Raw genomic sequence first — 6,000 nt, 5'->3', positions numbered from 1 at the left:
GTTACTTATTGTTACGTAGGGGGAAGGGGGGGGGGGTAGCAGAGACAGTTACGTAAAGGTGATGTTTGCTCGAAATTTAAAATTTCGGAGGGGAGTCAGACTGATCAGCGTTACGTAATTTTAGGGGGGGGAGTCATGTCGAACGTTACCTATCGTTACATAAGGGGGGAGGGGGACTCAAATCTAGATTTTTAGCGTTACGTTATTTGTGTACGACGCCTTACGAGAAATGTTAATATATCATGAATAAAAAATCTTGTCTTCAGAAAAAAATTAAATTCAGTTCGTTATTCTGTGTTAACCTGTAGTCGTGTCTCATGCACAACCTTTTAAACTTTTAAGAAATTAATACGGTTTGAATTAATACTTTCTAAAGCAAATTTTTACATTCACATCGGTATAACAAACAAAGCATTTTTACACGACACTGTACATTAGCGTGGGACTGCTATACTATATATTCTGGAAATGCATAAAGTTGTTCCCGAAGTCGTTTTCCTCAATAGAATACCAAAATAGTAGAAAGCTATATATTTTTGCTTGGCATAATCTCCTTTCAGAACGATTTAATTTTTCCAAAGACGGCTTCAACATCTGGTTTAGTGAGAATCTTTGAGCTCTTCACGAGAGCTATCAATCGAATGGACCACCACTTCATTGTAAGCAAATCATTCAACTTCGGGAACAGAAAATAACCCGAGAGAGCTTATTCTAGCCTCTTCACAGTCGGCCTCGTTCAAAGTCTGCTATCCAACATTACACGGTTTCAAGCGAAGGATAAAACTCCAACAGCACAACAGAATCAATTTGATATTGGTTGGAATTGAACCTTTTGAATAAAAGTGTTGAATAACCTAACATATACTGAACAGCAGCGCGCATTCGAGCTTCAAACTCAATCTTTTTAAAATTGATAGCTCACAAAGATACTTTAAAGGCATTTTTTTTAAAAGGCAACTGAAAATCGATATTCGATGCCATTTTGATATTGAAAGTGACTTTCGGCTGACCTAAGCTTTAATCGCCGTGACACACACGCTCCATGATAAGTTTCTTGTACAATTTAATAGCATAGGATTCAATCCACGTTAGGAAAAGTTGCGAAACCGTGCCCTATTAAAAAAATCAAATGTTGATAAAATTTATACTATCAAATACCACTTCAATATATGCTCGCCGTAGTCTAATCTGGGTGGAATCTATAACAATTTGTAGTACATGAGTTAAGCTTCAAGAAAAAGAACTGTCATCTTACCTCATCTAGCTGTTTTTACCCTATTCGTCCTTGAAGTTATCGAAAAAACTTATAATATATTACTCATAATCGACCTCAGACAACATTTTGAACTGTGAGATGGCAGCTTCCGGTTCCTGCAAAACTGTCAAAAATGGCCGATTTCTACTCAATATGATTATATCCGGAACCAGAATGATGCACGGGAGCTTAAAATCGACCACAGACACCATTTTTAATTTCACGATGGCGACTTCCGGTTTCTGGAACACAACCGAAAATGACCAAATAGCACCCAATATGGGAATTTCTTACACCAGAGTGACGCTCAAAGGCCAGATATTATCTCCAAATGCCAGTTTGAAATTCAAGATGGCGACTTCCGGTCTCACAAACACAAAGAAAAGTGACCAATTACCACCCAATATGGGTATTTCCGGAATCGTAATAATGCACTAAGACCACAAATCAACCTTAGACACCATCTTGAATTGTAAGATGGCAATTTCCGGTTTCTGGAAAACAGCCAAAAATGACCGATTTCCACCCAATATAAATATTTCCAGAACCAGAGTAACGCCCAGAGACCAGAAATTGATTTCACATGCCATTTTGAAATCCAAGATGACGACTCTTGGTCTCTGAAAAACAGCCTTAAGTGACTAAATACCACCCAATATGAGTATCTCAGGAACTAGAATTATGAAAGGAGCTAAAAATCGACCTCAGACACCATTTTGAATTGTAAGATGGCAACTTCTGGGAAACAGCCGTAAATGACTGAATACTACTCAATATCGGTATCTCCGTAATCGAAATGATGTATAGCAGCCTAGCATTGACATCAATTTGAATTCAAGGATGACCATTTTCAGTTTCTGGAAAACAGCCAAAATAAGTTAGCATCACCCAATATGGGTATTTCTGGAATCAGATTCAGATGCCAGAAAAACAGTTGAAAATGACCAAATACCACCCAATATGGATATTTCCAGAGTCGAGGTAAAGTACAGGAGCCAAAAGGCAAGAATGTTGTCATTTCGGAAAACCCAATCATTTCAAACGATTTTTCTTTCGACTTTGATCACATCCTATGGCCGATTCGTCGTGCATTCGCAAACTATAAACAAATCGCAAGGATTCAATCAATTTGGATTAAACATTCCAATCATTTAATTAAGCACAAAAAAGGGCGGGACGAAGTTTGCCAGGTCAGCTAGTGTAATATAATTTCTAACTTCTTAGATTCAAGTCAAAGAGGTTTGGTGTTTTTAGGAAAAATGCTTGGTAGGACTTCTTGTACATTTATGTATTGTATTACTCTAGAATATTGTTTGATCAAGATCACTTAATTTTCAAAGTATTAAAGTGTTTTTTTTCTAGTTACTCAAGTTCATGTGTGAGCGATTCAGTGACCTTAGATTAGTTATTAGGATCGTTTAATCGGTTGGATCGTGGTTTATCGTCATGCATAAAATGATTTATTGTACTCACATAGACATACATACACACATTCTTAACGTATTGATCATGATTCATGAACCATAACAAATTTGATTGAATTTAAATAGATTATAGAAACGTTTATTAATCATTTTCATATCGAAATTTGATCCTAAACTGGACATTAGGGGTCAGATGTGACCAACATACCGTTCAATACATCTTGCATGGTTTCAATTCTGCTGAACTTCCGGTCGTGCAATTCACAAATATATGAAAATGTACTGTAATCATCCCAGATGGTCTCGAGGTACGATGCTGGCCTAACAAGATTCTCATGGACATACACTTCCTAACAGCGAAGGATTGACAGTTTTCCAGGGCAACGAATAACAACACGTCAACACGCACTATAGTTTCAATATTGCAATGTGACTGACTTGCGGTTACCTTTCTCTTCGGTGTAGAATGTAACGGCAAGTCAGTCACACTTAAGGTTTTTATCATAAAATCAATTATATCAATGGTTTTTACAACTTAATTAGTGCAGGCTAGTATGCAAACTAAATATTAACATGAATATTGTCAAAATAATTCATCTTAAATAAGTGATAACTGAGCGTGAATGAAATATCTTTCGAAGCTGTTTTCTCGTTTTACAATTTTTACAGATGGGACTGACTTGCGGTTACCGGCAGTATATTGGTATTATAAAATATTTGGTTCAAGTCTAGGCTTGGGAGAGACTGTTAGTGTCAGTAGGATCGTAGCGTCAGCCCCGCAATTGTCCTGTACACTAAACAGTCGGCTGCGAAGTCTGTGTATAAAAAACAGAAGGTCGAGTTCCAAATCGAAATGAAGCACTAAGCTTTGCTTTGCTTTTACTGTCATCATAGAAAGTTGCCGCGAAACTCATGATTTATACGTAAAAACATGCTGCACCAAAAATCAAATAACTTTCGAAGGGACAAATATTGGCTGCTAAAGTTAGGTTTTTTGAAACGGTTTTTCAGACTGAAATCTTCTAATTTGAGAAGAATATAGTATCATCGTTATATTGAACCACTTTTTGAAATATTTAAAATTTTGAAAAATTGTGTTTGTATGTGAATATGTTGAACCCCAACTTTCCCTACCTCACAATGTGCCAAAACATAAAAATTCTTCACAGCTTATGCTTGATCGGTTGGCATTCTAGTTCCTGCAGAATATAGATTTCGAATCCAATTCCGGAGAAAAATCATGAGTTTTGTTCAACGTTTTCTATGGGACTTTTATTTTTGTTCGTACATGCTGGCCTAGCATGTGCCGCGTGCAGTTTTTGTGAGAAACATTTTAAGCTCGTCATGCAGCACGAAGAAGAGGTGCTCCCAGCAAGAGGGTTCCTCATATACATTGCCTCAATAAAATTAACTGAGAAAAGAATATCTTTTATTTTCATTGTTTTGACACATTTTTTAAGTGTATTCAAACTTCTTGAGCACCCTGTACTTATAGTAAAACTGACCTGAGGTTGAGCTTAAAGAACCTTTTCAGAGAATTGTAAGCGAGGTTCCGATAAGACTTCTTCCTCTTGAAATAATAAGTTCCTCTTTTAATAAAACTGACCACAGGAAAATTAATCCACTCCAGGGAATTGTAATTTGCGATACTGGCACGGGAAACGAGGCTCGGTTCTCTTGACATAATAAGCCCCTCTTAGAATAAACGTGACCATAAAGGAACGTTAGGTAAAGTCGCTATCTCTATGGAGTTGTAATTTGGCGATTTTCGTATGATAGGAAGAGGCTCGGTATAGTAGAGCAGTGAGCTTAAAACGGAAGGGTAAAAACCTCACACACAAGCACGTATATAAATGGTAAGCATATCACATACTTCAATAGTGTTCTACTGGGTACGTTACCGGAAGGGTCACGTCTGGTTTCCGTCGTTCCTCTGTGGATTAACGGGGTGGCCTCTCACATCCTTTTTCACCCAGGCTAACTAGTGTCTTTCTGACACCGATCAAGGATGCACTCATTGTTTTAGTTAACCTAATTTTTATTCACTAACTTACAATTTGGAGTGGGGGTGTTTATGTGGGTGTAGAAGGTCGGCTGGCTACTGAATCTACCACCGCCACGGATGATGACTCGTGGTACCACTACTGTCGGGGGATGGACTTCAGTCGACGCGTGATGCTAGTTCTACGGACGATCGGTGGGTGCAATACATTTGTTCACTCTTAACAACGTGCTGCTTCGCTGCTTGGTGGTGACCACCATAAGTGACCTCCGTTCAACGTGCAACAGATTTAGAGTTATTTCATAATTCATAAATCATAATGACAATGAAACCATTTTTGTCCTTATGAATTTCAAGTACGAAAACGATATTTTTTAATTGTTACAACTTTGTAAAAGAAAGTTTTCCTCTAGAATAGGCTTCCGATTATAAACATTTTACATTTCTGATGTTTTCGTAGTTTTGTGAATAGTTACATATTACGGCATTCGATTTACTTTTGTACTTTTGAATTTGAATTTGATTTTTATTAGAGAGCTTTCACCCAAAAGGTCATTCAGCTCTTAACCTTACTTTTTTACTTTTTTACGTTAATCCAAACTAGAACTCTAAGCTGGAGGAAAGGTTACGATTCATTGGTTTGAATATCGATTAAGAGGCAGCTTAAGCATTAAAAATCTTTAATTTTCTGATTTTCTACGAAGATTTGTTGATTGAAAAATGGCGACTTCCGGTTTCAGGAAAATACCCTAAATATTTGGCCAACAATTTCAATACTTCCGAAAGTGGAACACCATACGTAATTTAGAAATCCAAAATGGTGACTTCCAGTTTCTGTAAATCAGCCCAAAATCGCGAAAAACAATCCATAATGGGTATTTCCGTTCTGTGCGTTCTCAGAATATTAAAGTACTTAAAGTGATGATGGAAGTATAAAATGTGAATTATATTTTTGAAGTGAGTTGAGGTAATGCAGCATTCATTAAAAGCACAAAAGCATAAAACCATAAAAAATCTAGCTTTGAAACCTTTGATCCCGAGCATCGCCGGGAACGTTCAACTAGTGGTTTAATAGTTTTAATCTTTCCGCGAAGGCCTTGGTAAATTTGCCAGGTGATTTAATTTTGTCTATATACCGTTGTGAAAGCGGATTATCAACCCTTCTGCTAATTATGACTAAGACAAGGAACAAATTAGATGTGCAAAACGATACGAAACTGACAAACATAACCATAACATTACCAAGCTAGTACCTGGAATGCAAGTACAATCGTAAAACGAATGCAAGTACAAACGTAAACCGATGAGCTCTTCATAAT

The sequence above is a fragment of the Wyeomyia smithii genome, chromosome 3 (genome assembly GCF_029784165.1).
Source record: "Wyeomyia smithii strain HCP4-BCI-WySm-NY-G18 chromosome 3, ASM2978416v1, whole genome shotgun sequence".
NCBI classification, from domain to species: Eukaryota; Metazoa; Arthropoda; class Insecta; order Diptera; family Culicidae; genus Wyeomyia; species Wyeomyia smithii.
The sequence above is the reverse complement of the archived record's forward strand: the minus strand, read 5'-3'. Positions refer to the sequence as shown.